Source organism: Sinocyclocheilus grahami, unplaced genomic scaffold (assembly GCF_001515645.1).
Source record: "Sinocyclocheilus grahami isolate Dianchi unplaced genomic scaffold, SAMN03320097.WGS_v1.1 scaffold473.1, whole genome shotgun sequence".
In the NCBI taxonomy this organism is placed as follows: Eukaryota; Metazoa; Chordata; class Actinopteri; order Cypriniformes; family Cyprinidae; genus Sinocyclocheilus; species Sinocyclocheilus grahami.
Genome location: NW_015505652.1, coordinates 148,447 through 164,626, shown reverse-complemented (window position 1 = coordinate 164,626; position 16,180 = coordinate 148,447). Strand labels below are relative to the sequence as shown.

The window sequence follows — 16,180 nt, the reverse complement described above, 5'->3', positions numbered from 1 at the left end:
TCTTTCAACAAAAGCTTTTTGGCGAATCCGGCACTGTTGGCGTACTCCCTCATGTTGTGGAAGCTGTCCTCAGTAAAATGTGCAGCACACAATAGCAAATTGGGGTTATAATGCTCAGGAACAGAGTTAAAAAATAAATTGCAACCACTGTTTCCTGACATCCGCTTTCGGAAGCCCAAACAAAGACGTTTGGGCACGGAGGTGAAAAAAAAACAGCATTTCAGGCAGTTGCACACCGGACGAGAAGCACAGTGTCACGTCTCGCCATGTCTTTAAAATTCAAATACTTTATTTTCTATGAGTGTAGGCACACCGGTGGCGCCGTTCGGCGCCCAGCTATGTCGTGTTATACTTGTAAGAATTGTTCTAGACATGCCAAAACTTTTACGCTACAGCATAGCAGCTCTTTATCTTCATTTTATCTGATGCACTAACTCTGCAGCAGCACTTCTTCTTCGTCGTCTCGTCTGATGCACTCACTCAACCAAGCGTTCTAACCACAACCTCGCCCCTCCCCACCCCCCAACCATTCGAATTTCTGTAGGTGGGAATTATTTGTAATGATATTCCAATGAGCCGCTTTGTGATATCACAAAGCCCGGAAAACAAACGCTGTAGTCCAAACGAGCCGTTCGTTGTAGTTCTTGAAAAGGGATTTTTAAAAAACGAAATACCTCCCTTTGGAGTGGACTTTGAGATTTGTAACTTTCTAGTTCTTTTTTATGCCCAAACATACACACTACACACTGACTAAAATTTAAAAAGTGAAAAAGCATAATAGGACCCCTTTAAAGCATTTTTTAAAATCATCCTGCATAACAGAAAAAGGTGTCCTAATTGAAGAATCACCCACATACATTCATTGGAGTATAAATGGATTATGATTGGACCGACTTCAGAAAACTGCAGACATACGCAGCCTAAGCGCTGTGCTTTATCAGCTTGTCAAATGTGTGAAGCACAGGTAATGTTCCCAGCAATATCTTATTATCCTACTCTAAATTGAAGTTTCATTAAAAAAGGCCCAATGGGTACTCGCTCCAATGGTCGCAGATTTCAAAGTCTGCCCACCTACCACCAGGCATTTTAATCAAAGTTAAATCAAGGAAAAATGAAATCTCATTAGTGCACGGCACCTCATTTCTCTGTCTCCCCTTCCTTAAATCAGTCAGAGATCCCAGGGCATCATGACTTTGTTCTATACTGGCGGTTTGTGCAAGTTTTAATTTCAGCTACAGCAGACTTTCTTAGCTTTTGTAAGAAAGAAAAGGTTGATTACTGCCTGAGGTATTTAGATGTAAGCTGGATTTCTGGGTGAAAACAATAGGCACAAAGACAAAAAGAAGCACAAGGGGAAATTAGAAATAATTACTTATTTTGTTATTTTTTTTCTGTGCTTTTGCTAATTAATGCTTCCAGCAGAGTGAAATTGTCAGAATAGTGTTGGATGAAAATAATGATTGAGTTTGAAAATCCTAAAGAAAGAGTTTCATGAAAAATTTAATTCTAATCATTTTAAACATGCATGAATTTTTCTGACGTTATACATTAAATGTATATATATATCATCATATATAGCATCAGTACATGTTTTCACCTTTTGTAATAGTTATGCATGAGTCCCTCAATTGTCCTCAGTGTCAGGGGCAGATCTACCGGGGTGGCACGGGGTGGCACGGGGTGGCAACTGCCACCCTAAGAAAAAGCTGTGCCCCACCTGCCACCCCAGAATTATCACAGAATAAAATATACTGTAAATGTAAGCATTGTTTCATGTGCTACTTTTCAGCTGCGGCGATGACAGAGTAGGCTACGCAAAATAATGGCAAAAAACACGTCTTTCAATAAACTGTGCACGATGGATGAGATGCATCGCGTAATTGTTTGGTTATCCGATTCTCCGACCGCTCGCTCCACTTTCATCATGGATATAAGCTGCCGTAACAATAACATGAAATCAATAAGAAGATGCCGATCACGGAAACTAATAGCAGTCAGGTAAGAATCTAGTCGTATTGGAGTTTTCTCAATTGTTAACATATAACTGATTTTAGTTGGCACTTTTTTTCCAAACAATTAATTCCGTTTTCAAAACAAAGACACATTTCTCAAAAAGTTTAACAATGAGCAAGTTAAAAATTAGGTAGCAAAACTGATGACACACCAATCAGAATCTCTGCATCCTAACAATGGAGAGAGGAGAGAGCTGAGTAAATCATGATCTACAGGGGTTTTATAGGCCTACTTACACAGTACAATTATAGTTCAGTGCCAGTACATTAGATAATGGAAATTTCACTATTCTATATGTACAGTAAACTGTAGGACATGTTGTACACCTTCAAACGTGTGACAGTCAAATTTTGTTTTGACATTTGACATTTTTTATGTGTACTGCATTTTTGCAGATCTGAGAAATGACTGCCTAGAGATATAGCTAGTCTTGTGTCCAAGAAACTGCTATAGTACTGTATACTGTAATGAAATTTGGCAGAATGTGCAGAGGATGCTAAATTTTTTGAAATTTTAAATATTTTTTTTTTACTGTATTGTGGTGCGTACCAAGTTCATACAATTCTTTGGTATTTGAACTTTTCTATTGCTTTTCATTTACTGCAAGATTACTTTACAGTAGTAAAATGAATGAACGAAGAGAGGAGAGAGCTGAGTAAATCATGATCTACAGGGGTTTTATAGGCCTACTTACACAGTACAATTATAGTTCAGTGCCAGTACATTAGATAATGGAAATTTCACTATTCTATATGTACAGTAAACTGTAGGACATGTTGTACACCTTTAAACGTGTGACAGTCAAATTTTGTTTTGCCATTTGACATTTTTTATGTGTACTGCATTTTTGCAGATCTGAGAAATGACTGCCTAGAGATATAGCTAGTCTTGTGTCCAAGAAACTGCTATAGTACTGTATACTGTAATGAAATTTGGATGCTAAATTTTTTTGAAATTTTAAATATTTTTTTTTTACTGTATTGTGGTGTGTACCAAGTTCATACAATTCTTTGGTATTTGAACTTTTCTATTGCTTTTCATTTATTGCAAGATTACTTTACAGTAGTAAAATGAATGAACGAGTTTTTCCCAAAAGTTCATTGCTGAATTATAAATCTGTATCTGTAATTTAATTTGTGTATACTGTAATAGACATTGAGCTTCAAAAATAATTCCTGAATCCTAGTAAGAGTTTTTTGTTGCAGTGTTATTGATCTCAGTGTTCACTGGGCAGGAAAGTCATCTGTGTATTGAATTTACAGTCTTTTTCAACTGCTTACACACAAAATCTTTACTTGTCACACAATTTCTGAAACCTGACACTCAAACAGCAGAAGCACACACCAAATCTGCAAAACCATACACTAATTCTCGGCCACTGACTCCGTTTTCAATTTCATAAAACACTTTTTCAAAACACAACACACAAAAATCTAACAGGAATTAATATTATGGCAAAGGTGTTTGCAAATGTTTGCTTTTGAGATGTGTTTGTGATATTTTGAATGCAGTGCTTCATATTGCAAGAGATGTGAGGCCTTTTGCATTTTGTGTGTGCATTTCTTGGATTTGTGTGTAAAGTTTTGAAAAAAATGTCACATTTGAAAATGTGTGTAAGCAGTTGAAAAACTGTAATAACTAGATTGAAAAGTTTGAAAGACAAATGTATGCTGGCTTGTCTTAAAGTCTTGTTTAAAAACGTAAATGGTTTGGTCAGTTAGATGTTCTAGATGTTTGCTAAAGGGTTGCTAGTTGGTTGCTAGGATATTCTGGGTGGTTGCTAGGCTCTTGCTATGCAGTTGCTGGGGTGTTGCTAGAGTATATGGTTGATAGAGTTTGTTCTGGGCGATTACAGACGTTCCCACCTCTGTTAATAACAGAAAATCAAACACTGTTTTCAAAACTATCAAAAAAATCCAGTTTCAGTGCTTTGATATTATTGTATTTCTATAATGTTAGGAAATTCAAGTTTTTGTTGCTCTTAAACTTGCACTAAAACGTGATTTATACCATCTAAGTAGCCTATGTAATTTTAATAGAACCGCATGTCGTCTTTGGCGATACAAGCTCAGAAACATTTATAACCTGTTGAAGTTTTTATGTTGTGTATTGACTTGGTGCCATGATGGATATTGAAATGTTGTTATTTATTTTTTATAATGTGCAGAGGATGCTAAATTTACTTTTTTTATGTAATTTTTTACTGTACTGTATTGTGGTGCATACCAAGTTCATACAATTCTTTGATATTTGAACTTTTTTATTGCTTTTCATTTACTGCAAGATTACTTTACAGTAGTAAAATGAATGAACGAGTTTTTCCCAAAAGTTCATTGCTGAATTATAAATCTGTATCTGTAATTTAATTTGTGTATACTGTAATAGACATTGAGCTTCAAAAATAATTCCTGAATCCTAGTAAGAGTTTTTTGTTGCAGTGTTATTGATCTCAGTGTTCACTGGGCAGGAAAGTCATCTGTGTATTGAATTTACAGTCTTTTTCAACTGCTTACACACAAAATCTTTACTTGTCACACAATTTCTGAAACCTGACACTCAAACAGCAGAAGCACACACCAAATCTGCAAAACCATACACTAATTCTCGGCCACTGACTCCGTTTTCAATTTCATAAAACACTTTTTGCAAAACACAACACACAAAAATCTAACAGGAATTAATATTATGGCAAAGGTGTTTGCAAATGTTTGCTTTTGAGATGTGTTTGTGATATTTTGAATGCAGTGCTTCATATTGCAAGAGATGTGAGGCCTTTTGCATTTTGTGTGTGCATTTCTTGGATTTGTGTGTAAAGTTTTGAAAAAAATGTCACATTTGAAAATGTGTGTAAGCAGTTGAAAAACTGTAATAACTAGATTGAAAAGTTTGAAAGACAAATGTATGCTGGCTTGTCTTAAAGTCTTGTTTAAAAACGTAAATGGTTTGGTCAGTTAGATGTTCTAGATGTTTGCTAAAGGGTTGCTAGTTGGTTGCTAGGATATTCTGGGTGGTTGCTAGGCTCTTGCTATGCAGTTGCTGGGGTGTTGCTAGAGTATATGGTTGATAGAGTTTGTTCTGGGCGATTACAGACGTTCCCACCTCTGTTAATAACAGAAAATCAAACACTGTTTTCAAAACTATCAAAAAAATCCAGTTTCAGTGCTTTGATATTATTGTATTTCTATAATGTTAGGAAATTCAAGTTTTTGTTGCTCTTAAACTTGCACTAAAACGTGATTTATACCATCTAAGTAGCCTATGTAATTTTAATAGAACCGCATGTCGTCTTTGGCGATACAAGCTCAGAAACATTTATAACCTGTTGAAGTTTTTATGTTGTGTATTGACTTGGTGCCATGATGGATATTGAAATGTTGTTATTTATTTTTTATTTTAAACAGTATAGATGATTACTTAATAGTAATACAATATTTGTGAACACAACTGCGTAGGTCAGACCATAAATCCCCAAAAACTATGCATGGGGGCTTTTGTTTAGGTGTTGCCACCCCTCATACACTCTTAAAAATAAAGGTGCTTCAAAAGGTTCTTCAAGCGATGCCATAGAAGAACCAATTTTGGTTCCACAAAGAACCATTCAGTCAAAGGTTCTTTAAAGAGCCATCTCTTTCTTACCTTTTTGTAATCTGAAGAACCTTTTTTCACCACAAAGAACCTTTTGTGAAACAGAAAGGTTCTTCAGATGTTAAAGGTTCTTTATGGAACCATTTAGACCAAAAGGTTCTTCTATGGCATCGTGAAGCACCTTTATTTTTAAGAGTGTAGACCCCATGCCACCCCTTTGCCACCCTAAAATATTTTCTAGATCCGCCCCTGCTCAGTGTTAAAAGATGTATTTCAAAATCATACAGTCAATGTTAAAGGGTTCAAATATGCAGAAGATTCTGGAAAACCAAAGAATGTGCAGGAGCTGGAGGATTTTTCTGAAGAACAGCAGGCAGTTGAACTGCTCAGGAAAACAAGGATCTCATGAACAATCACAAAATATAAAAACAATCGTGGATCATCCAGGAATTGACACATAGTATTAAGATTCAAGGGTATGTAAACTTTTGAATCGGGTCATTTTTATAAATTCAGTTATTATTTTGTCTATTGTTTTATGTCTACATTTATTTTTGAAGCTATCTGAGGTCTCCTTTAGTATTTCAGTGTATAAATCTATCATACAGTTTTACAACAACATAAGGATGGGTAAAGGATGTCTGAGTTTTCAATTTTGGGTGAACTGTTCTTTTATGGTGCCAATTTAAAGTAAAAAGTCTTCAGGGAGAAGACTAAAAATGTTCTGCAAAAATGTGTTCCTCAAACAGCTATTATGGCACAAATGCGTTCCCAGGTGGAAACACTGTCAACCACACTCTCCAGAATATTGAAGAAATGTGTTCCTTGGGTTCATCCCCTGCTTCTGGTGTCTGTAAAGCTATAAATGCCAGCATTATGGCCTCAGGCCCACATTAGACATATCAGATCAAAACCAGAGCAGTATCTGATTGGTCTGAATGACCTTGAGACCACTACACATATCTGTAAAGGATTTTATTTTTCAGTAGTTATATTTTGAATTTATATGTTATATTTTTAAGCTGTTAAAATAGAAAGTTAGTATATTTAATCATTCATAAAATTGTTTATTTATTTATTTTGTTTTAAATACTGTGTTATTCATTACCTTCAAAGTATACTATGTCATTATGAACTAGTTTTATATTATGTTTATACATTTTAATATGCTATATCATTTGTAATTCTTTGTGGTCATGTGACAGCCAAGTCAGTTGATATCACTGAAAAATTATAGACCAAAAAGAGATGATCAGTGTTTTTAGCCACAGATATTGCAATGCAAAATGTATCATTGTAGCCCACCTTCATTCTCAGATTTCCCATCGAATAATGTCATGAAAGGGCTTAAGACACCACACAGGTAATCATTGATTCCTGCTTCCAATTCACTCATGCAAACAGAGCCGATACGAACGTCTGATTTCTTGACTCGTCTCCCCAGCCTCATCGGAATATCTTTCAAAGCTCTGTTGTCCCCAGAGGCTTTCGCTTATTTTGTGTCTCCTGCTTGCAATCTCAAATTTATAACCTCTTATTTCTCTCTACTCAGGTCTGCCTAGGCGGAGGAAGGAAAGGCAAGAAGTCTCTTTTTATTTTCTCTTCCCATATTGTTTTTCAGGCTCTAAATGCATTTGATGCTCTTCAATATGATCACCCAAGTATCTGCAATAAAAGCTGTACAGTGGCTGAGAAATAACAGCTTTAGTTTGCATTACGACCTGTGCACCAGAATGATGAAACCTGTTATTGCATGTCAAGACCTCTGCAGTGCATAAGGTGATGGAAGACAGAATGTTATTTTTAAGCCACGCAGGCCAAGCATTTATGTAGCGTAATGTATTCAGTGCAAGAATTTAGGGAACTGCGGTTGAAGGAAGAGTTGAATAGCTATGATTGAGTAAACACCATTTGATGTGCGGCATTTGTCAGATGCCAAGTCAGCATAAGAATAGATGAATGCTTATTTCTGCTTCAGAATGAAGTTTCCAGGTGTCTGAGCAACCTGAATAAATGTTCAAGCAACAGTTCACTCAAAAATGAAAGTTCTGTCATTATTTACTCACCCTCATGTTGCTGCAAACCTGATGTCTTTCCTCTGTGGAACATGAACAGAGAAATTTGGTCATTCTTGCAGTTGTTTTTAGATTAAAAAAAAAGATTCATATAATATGACTCATTGCCCTTCCAAGTCTTCTGAAGTCAAACAATAGCTTTGTGTCAGGAACAGACATACTGTATTTTAAACCATTATTCAGTGATTTGTTAGCAGTTTGAACAAGATCATTGAGTCAATTAGTTTTGAACTTAAGATGGGTCCAATTCATAAATGACTGGTTTTCTGAACCACAACAGGCAAGAAGATTCAGTTCAAAAGAATGAGGCAGTTAAAATTTCTCTTACTATTGTTTTCTGCTTTGTAGCTTAATCAAATTTGTTCATAATATACGCATTTTGCAATTGACACTGTTGTTGAACTGAACTGAATCAAAACTGAACTGACTTGAATTGAATGACACTATTTGCATCAGTAGGGCAGCTTATAGCTGATTTGAATTTGTTTCATAAATAATGAACTTTACACAGTTATTGAAATGAACTGAATCAACACTGAACTGACTGGAGCTGAATAATGACACCAGTCTTTTTAGAGCTCCTTTACAGAAGAATTTGTATTTGTCTTATATGTGAAGTTTGTTACTTTTCTGTTTATTATCGTGAAGCTGCTTCCAAACAATCTCTATTGTATAAAGCGCTATAAAAATAAAGGTGACTTGACTTGACATTGGTTTTGCATTGAAGAAAGGAACTTATACAGGATCGGATCGACATGATGGTGAGTAAATAATGAACTGTGCCTCTAAGATGAATAAACACAATACAATAAAACACATCTCCCACTGAACTTGTAGGAAAAACAGAAAGTAGACTGCTTTACAGGTAAGAAATACAATGTATTAAAACCTTAAAAGAAACATTTCCAACCAAGTTGATTTGATTTTAATTGGTGTCCATGCAAATGTCCAACAAATGATTGTCTGTCAGTAGAATTGGACAGAAAGACTGATCATGACTTTTTTGACTGAACCATCATATCTCTCAACTACTCAAAGGCATCTGGCTCTGCCCAGGGTCTGCTGTAACGCCAAATTCAGCGTTTGAGCACCGCAGCTGTGTAGCACAGATAGCTTGCTGTCAAAAGCTGTTTTTCAAGCGAGAGACAATTATGCTCAATCAGAGATGATGCTTTACTGAGTGTTTTCCTCCCTCTCATGTGCCTCTGATTTGGTTTATGAGAGAATGTGACTGATGGCGATCTTCCAGAGGTGTTGAGCGAGTGGGGTTTCAAAATTGCAACAGCAGCCAATTATGGAACAGACAGAGCACATGCTCATTAAATTTGCACAAGAATCTCGGCATTTCGAAACCATTAGCTCTGAAACCTCATTCTCAATTTCAAATGTTTCTCTGGGAGCGTCCTGATAATAGAAGTAGTGGTGTAAAGCATTATGGAAATTCTGTGTCCCAGCAGCTGTGAACAGTTGAGAGTGCAGTGATCATGTTGATACACCAGCAATTGAGGCTGAAATTCAGTTTGTTTGTTTTCTGTGCTGCATGGTGCCCATTGACGGCACTCTGAAGTGCACTAGTTAGTGTTCAAATAAAACTATTTTCCTTTAAAGGGATAGTCATCCAAATTCAGACTTCACAACTTTAGAGTGGAAATTGTGAATAACTGAACAATTCCAGTTCTGATTGCTTTTAAAGGGTTTCTATTACTTAACGATTCCATGTTTGAATCTTTTAGTAGGAATAAAAAATTGGAAAATCAAAACGCAATTCAGTTTTTGAATTATCACATTATGAGATTAGTGTTTTTTCATGTTTTTCAGAGGCAAAATAATTGGCCTCAATATAAAAATTTAATAATTTGTTTATAAAACAATTACTTTATAAAATACTACAAAATGAACAGTGTGTTTCTTTAGCTACACATTGGAATGCGAACAACTAGTGACTACTAATTTGAGACTTAAAGGGATAATCCCCCTCCCCCAAAATACAATTTTATTTTTTTATACTATGAAATTGAAAACTGTTTGGTTACCCACATTCTTCAAAATATCTTTGTTTGTGTTCAGCAGAAGAAAGAAATTCATACATTTTGGGAACAACTTAAATGTAAAATTATGTTTAAATGCAGCTAATCGCAGATTTTTTTTTTGAGTGAACTATCTCTTTAAGCCCTATTCACACCAAGAATGATATCTACTATATAACAATAACCATAATGATAACCATATTAGTGTCCACACCAACAAACAATAACATTATTTTTATTCTAAACGCCCACTTCAGTTATGTTCAATTGCACTGCAATTCCAGAGATTTGGTTTTTCTCTGTTGTTTTAATTGTAGTCTGGACTCTGCTTTTCTTTTAAATTTACATCAATTTTAACTTTATTTTTATAGTTATCACTATATTTATCATTTTTGGTGTGTTTGCAGTTGTAAGTTTGAATCTGTTTGTGTTTTGTCCCACATTATGTGTTGCCTAAAAAGAACTGATTCATTACAGTCATTCCTTTGGAAATTGGATTACACTGGTTAAGTAGCAGTGTTTTTGATTCACTTAAATGAATCAGACTGCTGGTCTCCGTGTATGTGTTTGATTCAATAAAAAGTACTGATTCATTAGAATCATTCTTTTGGGAATCAGACTACACTGGTTGTGCTGTATGCTTTTGATTCATTAGCAAAGACTAACTCATAAGACTCGATCGTTCAGGAGTTGGAGTGCATTGCTTTTGCTGTGGCTGTCTCTGGCTTACATTGTGCACTATTTGAATGATTCATGCTATGCAGCGCGTTTCAAATGAGCTTCCATTTCAGATAAGATGCTGTCAGGTAGCGAGGCAGCTCATTAGGTTTTGGAACAGAGCTGATGTTTCTGTAGTATAAAAAACAGCAAGAACGCCCTGTTTTGTAGAAAAACATCAGCATTTTCTAGCACAAGTTTCAAGGAAAAGTGAAAATGTCCCTTGCTCAGCAGAGAAAAAAGGTTTAATTCGCGCTCCACAGTGACAGCGACTGTAGATAAGTACTATCACACTCACCTCGCAGAGAACCACGTTTCCATTTTTGATTTTGATTTAATCCTAAAATCCTTGTTCCAAAATCTGTATTTTTCAAACTCAACAGTGAGGCTGTGAATTTTAATTAAGATCTCCAAGCAGAGCCAGATATGAAGATTGATGATACCATCAGCTATAGCATGTCTGTGAAGAATGAGATGTATTTCTAGTTACTAATATGCACACTATGGTGAATTATTAAGATTGTGTTTCTGCTCCTCGCGCATTCATAATAATGTTCCGTCACACATTACAGTTATCCAGCCTCATTCGATGCAAATTATTATTGCTGCAATATATTAGCAGAAACATCAACACGTTTTTTGGCTTATTATTTGTGACCCAGCAGAGTGGCATACAGTTCCATTTCCTGTTGTGAGTGGGTTGAGCATCATATTAGATCAATAACACACAGCCATGTGTGTGCGCTCACAAAACTCACCCCCACCTCATGTGAAAGTGGGAGGCGAGACCCCTCAAAAGACTCATCTGTCTCTGGCTCCACTACTCTGTCGTCCGTATTCCTCTCTCTAAGGAATACCGTCATATGCCAGGATCAAATGGCATTCTGTCAGCAACCTGCCATGCATTTCTAACTTTCCAAAAATCCTTATTCTTCACAGCAGGATTTGTGCAAAAGAACAGAAAAACAGGCTATTGCCAGGCTAGTAATAAACTACAAAAATATCAGTTGTAAGGTGATAATTGCATTTTACACTTTCTATGCTCAGAACAATCCATCTATTGTATTATTTTCTATTTATATTGAGAGAATTGTCTCTCAAGGAACTGGTGTTTTGTTTTACTAGAATGTGTTTCTGTGTTTTATGTGCCAAACTCTGTAAGATCTCATGATTTTGAACTCCCACTTAAGTGTGTGAACTCAACACACTGCCGTTTTGCATTGTTTCTCTTATAAAGCGCCGCGTCACTGAAGCTTTTGTTGGAGCCGTAAACTGCATCCTTTGTACTAAGCCAATCAATGCTGTATTTCTGCATTTCCCTCACATCATTTCATGTTTTTGGCACAGATTGGATCAGAACAATGGTACAAAAAAATATATAACTTAGCCGTCTCACAATAGACAAGCGCTCGAAGCAAGATTCATCCACCCACTTGGATTATGTTGTGTTGAAACAGAAGGCTGGAGAGGGAAGCTTTGTTCCTGTGTAGGGGTTTTCCTGACTCAGGTATTAACGGATCTCAAGCCACGGATCCTAGAGAGAGCAGAATTATTTCTCTTTGTGGTGATAGTGGAACGAGTAGAAAATACAAAAAGAGATTCTGCTACATTTAACAAATCTAAGCTAAAAATCTAGGAGTTCATCCTTGCTTCTCACTTGAATAGCTTTGTGATTAATGAGTAGCATTTGAAACACAGTATAATGAGATATAAATTATGTTGTTACCAATCTGCGTAGTGATTACGACTGCCAGAACTGGGAAAAATCCATTAGTTAGGTAAAAACACTTTAGCAGACATTCAGCTGAAAATCTAGAGGAGGCATTTCTGAGGAGAGTATTGATTGAGATGCTTTTTGTGCTCAGCAGGTTTGTGCCTTCAGCGTAGACGGTCCAGAGGTCTCTTAATATACGAGCGCGTGCCGTTTAATGAAAGCCATGTGCGAGGCCTCCCATGCTGTGATTGCTCAGCAGGTTTGCTCTTTTCATGACTCAAAGCCCTCCTAAGAGATAATTTCCCTGGATTGTGTTCTTTGGTCCACCTAAGCTTTTACTTCTATTCTGAGATACAGATAATTACTAGATGGCTAAATCAGTTTTCCTACTGTATTTTGAAAAATAGCAAATGCATTTCAAGTCTAGCAATTTAAAGACACTATGAAATCAAAATGGTATTTTGGTGCAACTTGTGTAACTTCTAAAAGTATGCTTTTAAAAATAAATGCTTTTAAAATAAGTCTCTTGTGCTCGCTTAGCTGCCTTTATTTGAGCAAAACTACAAATAAAAACAGAAATATTGTTACAATTTAAAATAACAGTTTTCTACTTTAATATATTTTAAAATGTAATTTATTCCTGTGATGGAAAAGCTGAATTTTTAGCAGTCATTACTCCAGTTTTCAGTGTGACATGATCCTTCAGAAATAATTTTAATATGCTAATTTGGTGCTCAAAAATATTTCTTATTACTATCAATTTTGAAAACAGATGTACTGCTTAAAATAACCAGACAGAATAATTTAATGAATAGAAAAATCAAAAGAACAGCATTTATTTGTTTATTTTTTTCTTGTAACAATTAGTCTTTTCTGTCATTTTGATCAATTTAATGCATCCTTGCTGACTATCAATTTCAATATGCTGAAATCAATTTCTTTAAAAAAAACAAAAAAAAAACTTACTGAACATTTGAACGGTCATTCATACACACACACATGGACACACTATTATGAATAGATAGTAATACTTCTTAAGTCAATGGCACAACATACAGGCATAAAGCAGTTTTAAGGGCCCCAAATAATTTTAGATGGATAACTTTGTTGATTTTTGTATGAAAGGCAACCGTATTTTAACATAAAAACCACTTCAGGTTCAACACTGATGCATGTTTTTGTGTTACTAACTGAATGAGACATCTCGGCTCACAAAACTGTTAAAGGTTAACTATGTTTAAACTCAACTGTCGTCCTAATTCCCACACGGAGTATTCCCTGTTCTGCTATGTTGGTTCCATTAACTTTAGCTGAAGATAATCGCTTCTGCGTTCTCTTTACCCAGCTGGCCAGCTCAGATAGAAGAACTCAAGCCTCATTTGAACAGTCAGTATGCACCTACTCCATAGACAGTGTAAACCAGAGGAGGCAGCGTTCACCCATCCAGAATAAAGCGTTATTGAGGATGAAATGGGATTTTTAATTGGCTAGGGTTACAGTGCCATGTAAGGGCTCCGAATAGTCCGGTGTTGTCACAATGACACTGTCCTACAATACGAGGCCATGGCATTCGGCACAAATGTGTGTCTCTTCACGTTACATGGAATGATGGCATTATGGAAGGAAACATTTCGTGGAGCAGAATGCAGGCCTTTCTGAAATTAAACCCCCTCATGACACTGTATTTGCATTTTAGACAGGTTTAGATTACTAGCAGCAACATCTCATTTGTTTTTATTAAACACTGGAGATGAGATGTTCTGGAGTGCATTATGTTCTGTCAGACTAGAATTTTTTTTTTGAAGTTCTGCATTGCATTAACTTTACCTCTGAATTTATGATTAATGCAGGACTCCAGCGCTCACCTATCATGCTCCAAAGCCTGTTGTTCTTGGGAAATCAATATCTGAAAGGTGCAAGGATTTCACCCAGAGCTTCAGGCATCGCTGGCTACTCATTCAACGTGTGTATGTATTTCTAAATGTATTGCTTATCGACCAGTGTAAAAGCAGACTCGAATGGAATGCATAGTATTCATAATGCATCACAGAATTTTAACAAGCTGTTCTTTTACCAAAAGGATTGAATATGTTGTAAACAGAAGGTAGTTTGAAATTAATGGCCTTGAACTTTTTCTAACAATCATAAATTTGAGAAGTTGGGCATTTGGTGTGATTCAAGGACGTGTTGTATACAAAGCAGCTATGTTTAAAGGTTTATGTGAAGGTTATTGCCAGCATAAGCAGTGGGCAGATGGGATCTAGCCATTAATGAACCATTATACTGATTAAAGCCCTCGCCAGCAGAAATGATCACTTTAATCATTGACAGCCTTTACACTAAAAATTAATTAAAGCATAGAGAGGGATTCCTGTCAGCGGGTCCTTAACATTCTAAATGCTCTCCAGATGCAATTCTGATCTATGTGTATTAATTTAGATTCCAACTCATATGAAGTGTATGTGTTCAGTACAGAGGGGACTTTAGATATGGAAGTGATCTGACATTTCACTTAAAACTGAGATATTTGCGGTATTTGGTTAAATTTGTTGAAAAGAACAGTCTGAAAAAAGTCATGAAATAACTGTCGTCACGTAGAGGTGAATTTTGTGTATTTCATGATATCACATAGCCTACCTAATAAATTAATATAAATGTACAATATAAATATTACAATATGTTTTGAAACAGTATATTAAATCATACCATATATAATACGTTAGTGGAGTGGGAAATTTACCCACTATTGACGTATATAAAGTTTTGCTAACATAAATGTGATGAAATTTCATTAGTGCAGCCATTGGTGAGAGTTAAGAATATGCACACATTATAAATTAGCCAAAACTTCTCTTTTAGATATTGCAATTTTACAGTACTGCAAAACTTGTAATCTGTGTGACTCAGCTGTTAATAAATAAAATGTGTTCATTTGGAACAGTCTACACTGTCATGAAATAACAGTTGAGTCATGCAGATTTTGGGTTAATAAATAAACATAACAATATAAATTTTATATATACAGTAATAACACATAATCCATTCATAATAATACATTCATCAGTACTTAATACAACATTTTAAATAATACCCATTATCAGTGGAGAGGGAACTTTACCCACCAGTATTATACACAAAAATTAATTTCCATATCCTGTCATCATATCCAAAACTCATTATGTGCATGACTCAGCTGTTATTTCGTTATGTTGCAGGTGAACATCTTCAGATATCTGAACACCACGTAGGGACCCTGTGAATTGGAACGCAGCTCCTATCTCTATCTCTCTCTCTTTTTCGCAGGTTTGACCAGATTCAATTGGAAGCACATGGTTGCTGAGAAATGAGCTGGGAGAAGTGACCCCTTTAACCTCTAAAGTTTCTGAAAGGAAGAAAAAGCAGGAAAGTGGGATCTCGTTGGCATGAGGAGATAGTGTGTGTGTGGGATTGGTGTGGTGGGGGAAATTGGGGAGGTGTTGGTCAGTCAAGTGGGAAAAGGCCTCAGTTTTTCATTTCATCAAGCAATAAAACCCCCAAGCCCTTGTGGCCTTTATCTGTGCTGTGATCTAAGTACATTATAAGGCTGAAACTCAATGTTGAGAAAGCAGCTGGAGGAAGTGATGATTACTACAGAAAGTCCAGGCAAAGTAATGAGAAAGTAGCACCGGATACCATCAAAACCAATTAAATTCATCCAGGTTCAATTCAACCTTGAAAATTTTTTGAATCCTGTCTAAATGTATGGATTAATTTGCTTTAAAATACAGGGAGGAATTCGCTGAGAATGAAGTGTGCCCGTCTGTGCTGTGATCTAAGTACATTATAAGGCTGAAACTCAATGTTGAGAAAGCAGCTGGAGGAAGTGATGATTACTACAGAAAGTCCAGGCAAAGTAATGAGAAAGTAGCACCGGATACCATCAAAACCAATTAAATTCATCCAGGTTCAATTCAACCTTGAAAATTTTCATCCATCTATTTTGAATCCTGTCTAAATGTATGGATTAATTTGCTTTAAAATACAGGGAGGAATTCGCTGAGAATGAAGTG

General features: G+C 35.9%; 1 long non-coding RNA gene across 1 annotated transcript in view; it reads left to right on the top strand.

The window, feature by feature from the left end:
* Positions 1–15,828, top strand: part of LOC107553462 (uncharacterized) — a 38,327-nt gene extending 22,499 nt beyond the window's left edge. Inside the window, exons 2-3 of the long non-coding RNA XR_001604966.1 lie at positions 13,982–14,098; positions 15,435–15,828. This is a non-coding gene — a long non-coding RNA (uncharacterized lncRNA). The remainder of the gene's footprint in view (positions 1–13,981; positions 14,099–15,434) is intronic.
* Positions 15,829–16,180: the final 352 nt, after the last annotated feature.